Raw genomic sequence first — 16,135 nt, forward strand, 5'->3', positions numbered from 1 at the left:
TCAAATAACCTTTCATAGAGAGAGAAGGTGGCTGACTGGAGTCCAGAAACACTAAACTGACTGAAGATTATGTTTTCTCTGCTTGTGATTAGCATGGTGAGACCCGAGAAATCCCCCTTTCTGTCTGTTTAAAAAGGCAACAAACACTTCTGAAGCCAAACTCACTGACGAAGCATTTCTGAATAGCCCTGCAGCTGTTGAGGTTTTCACTCCTGTGTGCATTTTTCTTTTTATCTCCACCTGTTCTGAGGGTTTTGAACTGAGACACTCGCATCGGTCGTAACAAAAGAACGCACAGAAAAAGCCAAACTGCATTTTCATGCCTCAGTGCCTGAAATAAAAGCTCAATAAATTAGAGCTTTTCACTGTTGTTTTGACGGATTAACCTTCAAAATGAAGGCAAAGACAAAAGGCGAGCCAACAATGTGACAGCTGTTCAAATATAAATCTGCGACGTGCACTGTTGATGAAAAGCTTGATTACACAGGAGTTTCTAAATGCTACGTGTCCCCAGGATTCATCCTTTTTATGCATCCCATCCACTGCTTTTCTAGAAGTCACGTTTGCTGCCTCTTCATTTGTCTAAAGTTGAAGCAGATGTGAGGTGGGGATGGGAACGGTTCCCTTTTGGAAACTCCCAAAAAGTGATTATACCATCTGATAGAATAATGAAGTGTTCTCAAAAACACATTTCATTGAACTATTTTTGTAAGTGGCAGTTAAATAAGCTGGCCCCTTATTCCAGCATGAAATCTAAGAAATCTTCATTGTCAAGCTACACTGCTTCTTTCAACAGTATCACGCTTTCTCGCTTGACACAGTGTGCAAGGTTGAAGTCATGTTGAGTTTTCCCCAATCTGTGGTGTCCCTCGAGGCTGCATTCATGGTCTTATTCTTTTCTGAACTATACCTGCTTCCTTTAGGCTCTACTTTAAAAACGGATGTCATTCTATGCAGACGATACTCTATTACGTTTACTAGTAAAGTCCAACAACTTGAAGACCTAGCAATTGGTTTTACATTGTTTAGGGGCCCTAAACATCTGGATGTCCATAAACCTTAACAGCAAAACTGAGGTTCTGTTATTTGTTAGTTCAGACATTGCCTGTGCTCCTGATTGAAACACTATACTGAATCCTTAGTAAAGTACTTTAGTGTGACTTTAGACCAAAGTAGACCCGCAGGCTCTCAACGTCCTGAAAGGAAAAGTAAACAACCCTTCTAAAAGTAAAATCAGTAAAAGATAAACTCTAGGCAAATAACTCTAAAAGTCAGTACTGGCATTTAACTTGACTTGAGAGGGCTTGTCGTGTTTTTGTGCAAACAAACTGCCCCTGAACTAAACATCTGCCCTTTATAGTGGATATTTTGGCATCAGAAGCCATAATTTAAACCTTTTATGGAAAGGTCTACAGATATATGACAACATTTCATAATTCACAGAATCCATGTACAAAAAAAAAAATCATAAATTGCAAATATGACCTTAATCTTAATTCAGGTCTGTATTATGTTCCTAATTGGTGTCTGTGAACATGTGTATTTCTGTCATTGGTTGATACAACCATTTACTCCTGGTACAGGACTTACACAACGCAGCGCAACACAACACAACACAACACAACACAACACAACACAACACAACACAACACAACACAAAGTCATCTGTTTCTAAACGGGTTTTAAAACAAGGATCTCAATGTTATTGTTAAGAAATATGTTATTGTAACCCTGGTTAACATAGCTGTCAATAAATAAAAGCCTGTTACTAAAAACTGTCATAAGAAATATATTACAGGTGATAAATAGTCAATAAATAGATCATAAAGGTTAAAAAACTTGCTAATTCATGGTGTTTTTATGTTAATTCAGGTAAGATGGCTAAAATATGTGTTCAGACTCTTATTGTGAAAGGGCACACTGCAGCGTGACTCCTGTGACCAGCCACACCCAACCGGGTTGTTCCTTCTTTTTGATGCTGTAGAGCATAGGTGTCAAACTCTGGCCCGCGGGCCAAATTTGGCCCGCAGCCTAATTACATTTGGCCCGCAAAGCCATACCAAATTACTATTAGAGCTGGCCTACTGGTATTATACAGCTAATATATATATATTGTTTAGTATTAAGCTTTGCTTGTTCCATATTCAGTTTTTCAGCAAAACGTGTTTGAGTCCATAAGAAAAGATTCATTCTTATATCTGGAGGAATAAATATATTTCAATAAATATTAATGTTAGCCCACGACTTTGTTCCAGTTTTGAATTTTGGCCCACTGTGTATTTGAGTTTGACACCCCTGCTGTAGAAGGAGAAATGCAGACAGTCCTTGCGGAGCTTCTGCCTAAACAAGTGAAAAAATATTAAAAAACAAGCCAGAAGTCTACATAAAGCCATTTTTGTACTCTGGAGAATGTATTTTTGTTTTTCCAACCTGTCCTTGCCTTGGTGACGTTGTGAACATAACCGAACGGGACTTGGCCATTAAGGTTTGGATTGGGAAATGCCGAGCTAGAATCGAAGTTTGATTCGCTGAGCAAGAAACAAGATGGCGAGCCACCAACGGACCGATTGAACTGTGCCGAGCAGGAAAAGGGAAAAACGCCCCCTGCTGGACGTTGCGCTCTTTCGCTGAAAAAAAAACTGGTAGGATTAATCCATACACCTCTGCAAAAGAACAGTGGGCTCTCAAAGCACCGGATAAGTATTCAGATTAATTCTGGGATTAATAGTTAAAGGACACAGAGACAACTTTTCTTTGTTTGTTTGTTTGTTTAAGGGGTTATTCAGCCTTTTGTTGAATTGTTTTCAGTTTTTTACATTTTTTTGTTCTTTGTAGCTTATTTTCTGGTCTGTGGTCTTTATTACACGCTACACTCATTACTACTCTAGTAGTCGAACCTAGCTGGTCCTAGTGTACTGTAACGACTCCAGAAGTGTTACATTATGATTACCACATTCATGAAGTTCACCACAATTCAGCATTATGGTTCATGTTTCAGTTTTTTCACATTCTCAGAGAAAAGAAAAAATCTGCCCACACATGTTTTAGATAGATGGAATAAAACTGAATAGTTCGTCGATCAATGGCAGTTTTTACCATATCTGATATTTATCAGATGTCTTTTGATGACCTGCTGGTATACACAAATGCAGTTTCTACAACTGATTTCTATTCAGGTCTAAATTAATGGTCTTTTATTGGATCTGAACTGCTGTTTTCAAGGGAAAAGTCCTGAGATTTCTTTTTTTTATATCCACTATAAAGGCAGATGTCTTCAGCCTTAAAGGAAATATTGTTTCTATTTTCTCTGTACAGATCCTACCCTGCACTAGACTTTGAAAAATGAAGGTAGAGAGGAACCCAGCTATACCAGAGGACCTTAACCAAATGGCAATATGAGACAAGTTAGGAGTATAAATCCTCTCATTAACTAAAATACCAAACAGCAGACGCTCTATAAGAATTTTGAGTAAAGTTCTAGTATTGCCCTTTCATAAATCTGATGGAGAAGTAGAGCTAATAAAAAAAGGTTAAAATCAATTCAGCAAATAGATCTTCAAACACCTGGAAAATGTAGACGGGTTCAGTTTTTTTCTTTCCATCTCTCATTGCTTCTTCCATTTTGTTTCATCCCTCTTCTCTTCCCATTCTTCCCTCCATCTCAGCCGCTCTGAAAATCAGACTTTCACACCTGAGTGAGCAAAACGTTTCTGCTACATATCGGCAGTCAAAGTATATTTTCCCTGGTAAAAGCGCAGCTCCTTGTTATCTTTGTGCTTGCTGTTGTAAATGTTAATGGGTCCTTCAGGTAATACTCAGTGGGAGCAGGAGCAGCTTTTGTGTTGCTCACAGTGACTGTTTTCCTCCACTCTTCCCTGCAGAGTGCTCTGTTATGTAATGTCTCCTCGGGTTGGTCCTCAGGTTTCTTTCAGGACCGATCTGATCAAAGATGTTCTGTGCTTCTCCGATTTAGGCTCGACTTTTGGGAAAAAGTAGAAATTGTTTGTTCGATTAGAGCAGCAGGAGACTTTGTCCTGAAATAACTTGGGGTCAACACTTTGATCATTTCCAGTTTTTGTCCTGAGTGGAGCCACTGTCCTCCCACACAGAACAATGCTGAGGCTACATTCTTCATCTGGAAGTAGAAATGAGGTCTAAAAATGCTTTGGTTCCTGAAGACCAGTCAGATAAGAATTGATTAATAGTAAGAGTTTACACACAAACACTGAATTTTCTCTGTCACCAGCCGGTTGATGAACATTAACTGCCCAATGATAAGGCATAGAGTCCATCTATTTCAAACAGAATCTAAATCTTTGTGAATCCCGTAACAGGTGTATTTTTCTATTAACTCTGAGGTGTCAAATGGGTTTCATTTATTGCAGCTTGTTGATGGATACCAAAAGTATTAGAGACAATCCCAAATGAATTCCAACTTGTGCCTCCAGTTCTTGTTTCAGTAATTAAAGACCTGTACAATCATCCCACCGTGGAAAAAGAACAGTTCAACGAAATCATTAAAAACAAATTACCATGAGATATGCATGACCACAGCTATATTTATGGCAGTTTAGGCAAATATGTAAATATGGTATATGTCATTGATACATTAAGGTGAAGACCATAGAAAGCCTTCAGTTTTTCTCAGTACATTTGAAATTGATGAGCTGTCATGTGATGAATACCAACCAAATTCCATTAAAAAAGGCCTTTTTTACTCAAAAAAACATTTTAAATCCAACGAGTGTATCAGCAGTCTACATTTTGACATCTGAAAGTTAAGTATAATTTTAGTTGACAGCTGGAAAACTGATAAAAAGCTCAGATGTACTTTCACGGCCCTCTTGTATAATTCAGAAAGACTGAATGTTCCTCTGTAGTGAGAAGAGCGTCTGTGTTTCCAGCTGACAGCGATCACAGTCTGGCTGTTTTACACACCGAGTGATCAGAATAAAATAATTTGGAAAAAAAAAATTAGCTTGACGTCCTGAATTTCAAATTCTGTGTTTCAGAGGCTGAAAGAGAAGATATAAAGCACAGCAAGTTGTCGAGTGAAGGCTAAGTGAGAAGCACGTTTTTACTTGTGCTGACAGTTTGCCTTCAGCCTACATACACACTTCCACCTTGTTACAATAGAACTGGCCTAAAGCCAATTAATCAGGCACTTCAGATATTGCCGTTATTATTGGAGGAGTCAGGAGGGGAACACCGGGTTAGTTTTCCTGGACTCGAGGTCAGAAAGGGGTCTTTGTACCTTTAAATATATTTTTTTTCTTTGGTGATTGTTCTTTAATCACGTTGTTGTGTTTTGTTACTCAAGTACTTGTCCAGCATTTCATTCAATTATTTTTTTTTAATTCTGTTTAGTTTTCTTTCAGTTTATATCAAGTAGTTGAGTTCTAATTAATTTTTTCACTAGTTTCAGTATTAAATTCTCCAGTGTATTTATCCATAGGTTTGATAACATATAGACTTTATACTCAGACAACTTTGAATTAAACCTATGGGAGAGTTCTGCAACAGCAAAGGTGGCAGCAGAGGCATAACTTCCAAAGGTAAAAATTCGACTGGTGATTCTATACATGCATATTCAAAATGACTAAAAACAGCCATGAAGAGACTCAAAATAAGCCCAAAGAGAGAAAAAATGGCTTCCTCCTCCACTACTGACAGGGCGCCTCAGCTGTTTTCACTGCAGCCAATAGCTGCAGGATGTGAGTGCTGTTTGAATCACGGCAGCAGAAAAGCTAATTCACTTCTTCTTCAGACCTGCAAACATGACTCAAGGTTTGCAATGTTGTGGCATGAATGTGAGCCAGTGAGGAGTGTTTTTTATGCTCTTTATAGACTGAGATATAAAAAAAAAAAGACTTCATTGACCTTAAATATGCTGGAGGAACCTAAATGAAGAGGTGGATGAACCAGCAGAAACGGGGTCCTATATTAGCCTGAAAATGAATGAGTGTCTGGAAGTGTTTTAAAATATCACACTTGTCCTTTTTTTCTTGTTTTAGTCATTTTACTACAAATCCTGTCCTGAAGCAAACAGCGATGTAACAGCATCAAGTCTCCAGATCGACAGTTTCTCAACACACACGTCTGAAAACTGATAGATGATCCAGGATAAATAAAAAATAAAAGACTCACTCCATGCAGTTACAGGCTTTTATCCAGGCAAATTACTCAGTTGTTGAATCAGTTGTTGATGCAAATAACTTACAAATTTACTTAAATGCTTCCAGATTTTAGGTTCAGAGTATAATGTCAGTGCTCCATAAATGTATGTTCAGTCATAATAAGACAAGCCATCTTCTTACATCATTTTCTCAGGTGCTATGATACTGGCCTAAGATTGAAAACACACTTTCATCTGGATATTTGTTTGCTTGAAGCGGCTCTAATTGTTTTTCATGTAAAATCCACAAAGCTTAGTTAGAAGATTAAGAAAAGACCACATAATGTCCTAAAATCACTGCAATGTAGAACACTGCTCAAATGTCTCGAACCACCACTAATTTCTTTATAATTTGCTTTTAGGAAGTGTGACTTGTAATGTTTTTTAAAGTGCTCTTGAGTAATAGTTGTTCAGGGTTTCTTAAGGACATTGGCTGCTTTTTCATTGATTTTCAGTGTAGTTCTTGAACCATCTACTGTTTACTGAAGTCTCATTGGAAATGGTCTCAGTGGAAAGCAGCTATCAAGAAACCCTTCTTGAATAAAGGAAACAGGGAGAGGAATTCCAGAAGGAGGTCCAACAGTGAGCGTTTACAGCCATCTGTAAATGATGGTGGAGGCTCTGTTATGGTCTGGCTGCATTTGAGCCAGTGGTGTTGAAGATCTTGACAAAAAGGGATGGAATTATGAAGAAAGTACCAATAGATTCATTTTTCAGCATAACAATGATTCCAAACAGACTAATGTAATAAAGGCATATCTGGATAGAAAAGCACACAGTTGAACAATATCATTCATGGATTGGCCTCCCCAAAGCCTGGACCTCAACATTTTGAAGAAGTGTGGGATCAGAATAAAAGGCAGAAACATCCAAAGAAGAGCTTTGAATGTCCTTCAAGAAGCCTGCAGAACTGTTCATGAAGACTATTTAAAAAAATTACAGAAAGCTGGCTCAGACAGTTCAAACTGTGCTGAAGAATAAAGGTGATCATATCAAATATTGACTGTCAAGTTTGTTAGAATGTTACAAACTCTGTTTGTGTATGCTCTCAATATATTGTGTTTCTAGCAAAATGAGTGGTGGCTCAAGTCTTTTGCACAGCGCTATAAAACCGCTAAAAACAACAAAATGACCTCAGAAAAACTAAATATGTCTCTAAAAGAATGAAATGACCAAAACCAAACTGACTAAATGACAAATGACTAAGTAGCCTCACAAAAACTAAAAACAGTCAAAAACACCCCCCAAAAAATTACCACAAAAAGACTACAATGACTAAAATCAGACTCAAAGCACAAAATATAGCCAACAGTGAGAACAAAAAGATTAAAAACAGTCATAAAACAACTAATATTGACTCCGGAGACAAAACAAATGACTAAAAAAAGACTCCAAATGGACTCAAACAGGAAAAATGATTTAAAACAATCTCAAAACAGTCTCATAACAGCTGAAAGTGACAACAAAGAGTCAGAAATGGCTAAAAGCAAATCCATCATCGCTTCAAGTGCAGAGAGGAAACCTAGTAATATCAAGATAGATTTACTCACCTATCGTCAAGAGTCCCATCAAACTTTTCCACTGTCCTTTACTGAGTTCGACTGGTCTCTTCTGGTCTTTCCTGATTCTGTTTTGGTCTGGGTTACTGGTCCGGTGATTTCTTTGGTTTCTGGTCCTGGGGCAGCCTGGTGCAGCCTGGGGTGCCTGCTTCCTGTGTCTCTGAAAGGTTTTGATTGGATGAAGATGTGGTGTAATCCTGTAGTAGCAGTAGGATGGGTGCTTTCTGCAGCAGATGGAGACCTTTATATTATAGTGCCTTTTGTTGAACCCTTCAAACTATGAAAGATTTTGTGTTGTAATAATGTAGTTAAAGTGTAGTAATCCTGCAGGGGAGTGAGAGGTCTCAGGGTTTCAGATTGTGTTCTGGGAGCTGCCCTGCCCATCCTGTAGAAAGGGAGGAAGAGAGATGAGGAAGAGCGAGAGGAAGACGGGTGGGAGGTAAAGGCGAGGGAGGCCAGGATATAGAGGGGGGAAAAGAAGGAGAAAAAACATGTTAGGAGATGGTGGAGCAGTGTGAATCAGAAGTGGGTCAGACACAGCTGCATTTCACGGAGGCCATTTCAGGTTCACTTAGTTACACAATATGAAGTTGTTAGCATGGCAACAAGGCTACAAACCTTTTTTTCCTTATCCACTGCCATGCTGGCAGAATTATGTAAAGTTTTACATATTGATTTATTTCTCAATTTCTATTCTAAGCCAAGTACAAAGAAACGTGAACTGGCTGAGGGCGTCACTGCAGCAGCTGAAGCTCGTACATGCTAGCAGGGTCGATTAGCTGCTAGCATGTACGAGCGAGTCAGTGTATGGACTGCAAACTGACACTCAAAGATAACCTTGAACCATGAGACTTAGCATCAGGGAGCCAGTCGCCATTTTTTACTCATTAAGTATTTCTTTATTACATTTGGTAAGTAAATTCTGTTTTATTTTTCTATATTACGTTTATAGAGCTATTTTACCATACAAAGTCAATTTATTGTGTTACATTAGCCTTTTCAGCAACTCTTTTGCATCTTATTTAAGTGCTTTTATTTACTCAGTTTCGAAAATTTAAATGAACTCCATTTTTTTCCTGTAAATTTTTAACTTATTCTGCTTTTTAAAGTCTTTGGATTTAGAGCTAATTTAACTAGTTTCAGAGAGAAGATGAACTGCAGAACTGCACCAAGACCCACCAAGGATTATTTTGAACTATAACTCAAGCATGGTACTCTAGTAGAGTCCAAGAATAAAAATATGGAGCTGGAAATGAGCAAAAGGTTATTTCAACTTACACTTGTCCTTCTATTTTCTTAACCAGCAATCCAACAGTTGCTTTAATTCGGTTTATTCGATTAATTCGGCTACATGCACTGTTGGGGAGTAATGTAATACATGTACCGGCGTTACGTATTTAAGATACAAAATATGAGTAACTGTATTCCGTTACAGTTACCGTTTCAAAAGGTGGTATTCAGAATACAGTTACTTTGTTGAAATAAATGGATTACATGGCGGTCTTTTCTTGTTTCATATGTTAAGCTATGCTCTCTCTATTTTTGGTAACTCCACGCTGGTGGAAACCCAAACAACACATGCATGCCTTACCCAATGTCCACCTACTGTTACTCATTTTATATTAAGATTTAAAAATCTAGTTGCTATTGGTATGGTGAGTAGCCTTCAGTAATAGTAATAAATCACACAGCAATAGTACATTCATGTAGTTGTAAAAAGCATGATAATACATTAAGCAATCCAAAGTATTCAGAATATGTTACTCTCATTGAGTAACGTAACGGAATACGTTACAAAATACATTTTGGGGCATGTATTCTGTAATCTGTAGTGGAATACATTTTAAAAGTAACCTTTCCAACACTGGACACATGCCAGTTTGACTTGTGTTGATCTGGAATCGAGAGCTGAATACAGACACCAGTGGAATTTCTTATGCCTGATCATGATAGTGCTGGCAGGAAATCGCTATTCCCGTAGCCAACAAACCTAACAAACTGTCCTGCAAACTCTTCTGTGATTCTACCATATATTACAGGTTATTCACCCTGATACTTTAAAAGCTTATGTTGTCTCCACTAGTCTGTTCATATATATAGTCTCCAATGTGTCCTGACTGATGCAGCCACCAAGATTGGGCTTTCTTTTATTTATTTATTTTTTACAATTATTTTATGCATCGCCAGCTTTAACTTATCAATGGTGGTAGAGTGCTTGAGATTCAGATACGAAAAACCAACAACATATGAAGATCAACAACTGACTCAAATTTGTCCCTACAATAAAGACCAAAGTTATGCATGACCAAATCCGAAAAACAGACTGAGTGGGAGTAACCTCTGGTAGCCTGTTAGCTTATGGTAGCCTACTTGCAGGCAGTTGGTGGCTTGCTAATTGCTAACAGCATGCTAGCCAGCTGGTCTGTGTGGGTCTGTCTGTAAAACCGGAATGTTTCCACAGCAACGCAGACAGCAGGAGGACATGTTGCAAACAAGAACACAATTTAAAACAAGTAAAGACAAAGATTAGAAGGACTTCCTCTGACTCACGCTTCCTGTTTCCTGTCTGGGTTGCCAAGGAAACGGATGTTTGCCAGGAAAAAGCTGAGAACCTGGACTTCACTGATAACACACAAACACTCACATTTAACTTCTATCTTTGTGACAGACCCTGTTGAAATTTCCTTAACTGTAACTTGATTTGACATTAAACCCTCAAATAGGCATGCGATAAAAAGACAACCCAATGATGGTATAATTCTTACATTAGTCCTCATAAAAACAGCTATACAAGAGCACAGACATACACGTACGCAGCTTTTTCACATTTTATGCCCCATCACTGAAAATTTAAGAGGCAACCCAAAGGGCTGAAAAATGAAGCTGAAGAAAAATTGCAATTGCTCTAATGTCCACTTGAGGCAGGCTTCTTGAGTACCATATTCCCATAATTCTGCATAAATCAATAGATGGAAGAGGATATGACATTGTGCTGGTTTTGTTATTTGTCAGGAAGATTGTAAAAGACCTACTATATTAATCAAGTTAAGACGATTTGAAGGAAGAAAAATTGAGAAAAAATCCTGACCTCTGGGATTAAGACACAGGTTGTGTTTAAATGCCTGAATGTAAATGTTAACTATAAAAACAGAATTCAGACAAACTAGACTCAGACTACATGCAAATTTGATATAAGGTCCAGAAGCCCTGTTATAGGATCATACATTAATGCTCACAGAGTAATAAAATGGAAAAAAAGGTTAACACTAAAAATCTATATTTCTTACTATATTTTTTTACTGATGCTCATCAGGTAAACACCAAGACAAAAGCTACTGAAAAAGTTTAGACCCTCCCGCTATTCATCCAGGAATGTTGATGTTGTTTCCAGAGAATTAAGTGGGCGATTGACATCGATTTAATCCAATCACATTTTCCTAACTGTAACCTGATTCTAACCTGAAACCCCACAAAACTCTGCAATAACATTATTACCCAATAAAATGTCCCCGCACTCACACTAGTTCTTACAGCTGAACAAGAACACATGCACATACACATATTCTTGTATATCTTCTTGAGGTCCCACATTGACAATTGCCTTGATGTGACTTCATTTAAAGCTGAACCATCAAACAAGAAAGCGAGGACCTGACAAAATGTCCTCAGAAGGTCAAACGCTTACAGAAGTCCTCACAATGATACCTGAACAAGAACACATCCACATATTCTTCTACTTACATCTTTTTGAGAAGCCTCATTGTTATTTCCTTAGCTGTAACTACAGAACAGAACTAAAAGTACTTAAAAAAAAAGGTCTAATACTCACAGTCCGAATAAACATGGATGAACAAGACCACATTAATTTTCTCCTAATTTGTATTTGATATATTTCACATCCAACATGAAGTATTAAAACCTGCTGTTACATTATGTGATGAACACATTACAAATCCCCCCCAAATCCTGTGTGGATTAAACGATCTTTGGAGATTTTTAAAAATATTATAGCCCATCACAACACCAAACGCAGCACAGTATGTACCCTATTTACAAGTGTTGTCTGTACATGTCTTTTCTGTGTCATCGAGCTCCATTGTTGTCCAAAAAAACCATCAGTGAGCTGCACTGTTGCTCAGAGAGAAAGACTGTTCCTTCTATTTATAAATGTAGACACTAGAGTTTATTCAGAGACGACTGCAAAGACTAACAGTAGCGATCACTTTCACGTCTAATTTAGGGTTATAGTTACCCTTTAGGCCTGTAGTGAGTTTGCATTGTTCGCCTGCAAATCAATCACTTCATGAATAATAACAAACAGGCGTCTCGTAGAGAAACATACTGGGATGATTACTGTGGGATTGTTTTGTTTTTCTGATGGCCTTTATGAACCACAGATTTGACAAAACCAACTGAAACTTTTAAGTGCTTTTAACGGTTTGAGTATGTGAAATCTGAATATAAGTAGGGAACACAACAGTTGTCCAGAAATTATGCCAAAATATATTGATTACCCTGTGGTGCTGTTTCCAGCAGAGGTCAAAAGATTAAAAGATGGATTGGGGCCCCGCATACTGTACATGTTTATTGGTGTGAAGAAAGGGCTGAATTTGAAAGTGAAGCTGTTGATTTACCTAAGCTCTGCTGCTACTCTTCCACATCGATAGGAGACAGATGAATTGATTAGGGCATATATCTGCGATACCTAATCTGCATCTCCTAGGTGAAGGTGAGTGTTCTTGGCATGCCCTACTGGGAGGAAGACTCAGGGAAGATCCAGGACATGCTGGACATATTATGTCTCATAGCTGGCCTGGGAATTTCCGGATGAGCTAGAAGAGGTTGTGGGGTCTGGGTTTCTCTGCTTAGACTTGATGGATGGATGTTCAACTGCTTGTTAACGGAGGTGTCTAATACCCCAATCACATGGCAGCAGCTTGATGCTTCTAGGTATATAGAAATGGTGAAGACGACCTACTAAAGTTCAAACCAACCATGGGGAAGAAATGCTATCTTTTTGTCTATTAGGATTTTCCCAAACAATCAAAGTGGTTATCTGCGTTACCCTATCTCAAACAAACACTTGTTACAACCAAAGTATATAAAAGAGCATCTCTGAATGCTTATGTCGAACCTGGAGGTGGATGGGTGATAGCAGCAGAACGACACACCAGATGCCACAACAGAAAACCGAGGCTATAATTCACACAAGTTCCAAAATTTGACATTGAAGACTGGAAAAATATTGCTTTGTCTGATTTCTGCTACAGAATTTTGAATAACTAAAATGAAAACAAGGATCCATCATACCTTGTATTTTCTGGGCACACTCTGTGCCCCTTAGTAGCAACTGTGAAACCTGTACACCCCACAGCCTACCTGATTACTGGTGCTGACTATGTCCATCCCTTTATGACCGCACTACGCCCATTTTATGATGGCTGCTTCCAGCAGGATTACAATCCATGTCATAAAAGCTCCTATCATTTCAAACTAATTTCTTAGTTAGCCTGGGACAACCAGATAACTCATAGTCCAGGCAGGTAGGTAGAACACTAGGCTTTTATTTGGCATAACAACAACAAGACCACACAGGACAGGTCTCCACGGCTCTACATGTGCCAGTTTCAGGTAGATACCTGTATCAACATGTTACAAAGGTAAGGTCTCCCTCAGGAGAACATGAGAAAGGTGTGGTTGGCTGGCTGTAATGGCTATAAGCAACACACACACTAAGAGGGTCTCAGTGGGAAGACCCCCCCAGTAGATTATTATAACAGACGCTATAATATGACAATGAGTTCACTTTACTTAAGTGGCTCCACAGTCACCAGATCTCACTAGATGTGGTGAAACAACAGATTTCCATCATGGATGTATGTAAGTATGCAGCAACTGTGGGATGCCATCATGCCAACACACATGTTAACATGTACCCAACCGCCAGACACTTAAAGCTACAGTTTGACTCAGGCCTAAACTTTAACTGAGACATCAGGAAAGTCTTCCAGTCTTGCTTCAACGAAATCAGATCTGTCGCCACAATTAAACCAGTGCTTTCAAAATGTGATCTGTGAAAAAGTCGTCCATGCATTTATTTCCAGGTTAGATTACTCTAGCTTTCTTTTGTTTTTTTGGTATAAATGAAATGTCACTCGTCTCCAACTGGTTCAAAATACAACAGCTCTGGTTCTTACTGGTTTAAGCAGATGGCGTCACATCACCCAGATCCTGGCTTCTCATCACTGGCTCCCTGTAGGTTTTAGAATTGATTGTAAGATTTTACTGATATTTTTAAAGCCCGATGTGGTTTGGCTCCAAGCTGCATAGCAAATATGTTGACCCCACACGAGCCAATTCAAAGCCTTAGATCCTCAGCCCTCCTGGCTGTTCTGAGACTTAAATCTAAAGTAGATGATGTTTTTGCCATCAGGACTTTGGAATGACCTACCTTTGAAATCAGTGTGAGTTCTCAGAATTGCTTCTAAAAATCACATATTTATGTGTTTTATATTATGCATTCTCTCTTTCGTTGCTCTTTCTGACATTTATTGTTCTATCATATCTTATTGTTTTGCAATTGCTAGTGTATCATTTAAAAAAATGTGTTGTATACTTTTATGGAGAGTTGTACTGTTTTAACTTCCCATTCACACTATTGTTTTATTTTTGGCCATACTGTGTGATGTCTGTCAAGAAACTTTGTCAACTCTTTTTTTTAATATATGTCAATAAAGTTATTATCTCTCAGAGGCAAATTCTGAACCAAAAAACTAGAAATCTTATAGTTTTTTTAAAATCAAAATTGCAACTACTACTAAAAAATATTGTATTGAACTTGTATAGAGCACAAACCCTAAAAACTCTGCCTCTCCAGCTTTTTATTAGGACTACTCCTGTTTTTAAAAAGTCATGGTGTACATTACCACACATGCTTCATAAAAGAATCACTATCAGGGCTTCTAAGCTTTCTGAGGCTGAGGATCAGGGTTTTATCACAGTGAGTAGACCAAACCACACAGCAGCATGTCACACCAAACCACTCTGGGGATGGTGTTTGTGCTGATATGTGATGGCAGTAGGAACTTAAGATGCCACTGCTGTACCTCACTGATTGAACCTCAGCATATATAGTTTCACTGTGTGCAGTTTAACCCTTACACTGAAAGTTATTCTCTATGTTAGCCATCTGATGAGAGATAATTATATGTAAACCAGCCAAACTAGCTAACTCTCCAGATTCAAATCAATTAAATTTTATTTATATAGCGCCAAATCACAACAACAGTTGCTTCAAGGCGCTTACTAGTTTGTTTATTTTATCCTTTGTGTCCGACCTGGAGCCTATATCCTTTCTGGTTTACTACTGACTGACCTCATAAGCAAAGAGGCGCCTTCCTTAAGATTGCGTATAGGTTCACGCTACCGTAAATCAGCCAAATAACAAAATACAAAAATATTTTAAAGGTTGAAGGTTTATACCAACTTCTCTATGTTTTTGTTTGAGCTAGCTTACTGCAAACTTCCAATTCACCTCAACCTACTAAATTATCTCCTTCACGGATGACTGGCCTCTACATTTGATTATAATATCTGGAAACTTTATTGGACTTGTTATAGGTTTTGGCCCTTGAAACTCTTAGTGCTAACTCTGTCCTTGTTTACTTTTGGGAAATAAAAGAAGATATGGACCTAGAAAAGGTTAATACCGTCACACTTAACAATCAGATAGTCACTGTGGATGCATTATCTTGGCCTTCAGTGATGCTGTAAGGAATCTTGGAGTCATCATATCCTTTAACTCGCACATAAAAGACATCTGGAGGACCACGTTCTTTCAGTTACTTAATTTGTCAAAATTAGGAACACCCTGTCTCAGAATGAAAGTGAAAAATGGCCTTTATCCTTAATATCAGGAAGTCCTAACAGCTCTCTGAAAAAGCCTCCAGGTGATCCGAAAATGCTGCTGTGAGAGTACTAAGAGACATCATATTTCTCTCATATTGGCTTCTCTTCATTGCCTTGCTGTAAAATCCAGAATTGAATTTCAAACAATTGTCCTTATACGAGATGAGATTTCTCACTCGCCTAAATGAGTCGAAGTAGCTGCGCAAACAGACCAGTTTGTTTTAGCTGAACCAAAGTGAAAACATCCCTAAATTGAATCTTGAATTCATGACTTTAATTTGATGATAATTTCAGTCCTCTCCCAGCAGTTGAGAGAGCTTTTGACTGCATTTGCATTCATTATGTATCTGCGCTCTTGCTGCACTTCTCACCACATGTGTCGCTCTGAATATAAACAGCCACATCCTGATAGCACCTCTGAATGCTTCAGGTGTGCTCACAGCTGGATTTAAAGCCATCCATCCATTTGTGGTCAGATCACCAAAGATGCTTT

At 38.3% G+C, this 16,135-nt stretch overlaps 1 protein-coding gene across 6 annotated transcripts in view; it reads right to left on the minus strand.

The window, feature by feature from the left end:
* shank3b (SH3 and multiple ankyrin repeat domains 3b) overlaps positions 1–16,135 on the minus strand; it is a 59,195-nt gene that overhangs the window by 39,574 nt on the left and 3,486 nt on the right. For all 6 annotated transcript variants that reach the window (XM_084909701.1, XM_084909699.1, XM_084909703.1 and 3 more), the window contains exon 2: positions 7,726–8,119. The gene's annotated coding sequence lies outside the window, so the exon portion shown is untranslated. The remainder of the gene's footprint in view (positions 1–7,725; positions 8,120–16,135) is intronic.

Source organism: Perissodus microlepis, chromosome 17 (genome assembly GCF_051167445.1).
Source record: "Perissodus microlepis isolate ML-2025 ecotype Zambia chromosome 17, ASM5116744v1, whole genome shotgun sequence".
NCBI lineage: Eukaryota > Metazoa > Chordata > Actinopteri > Cichliformes > Cichlidae > Perissodus > Perissodus microlepis.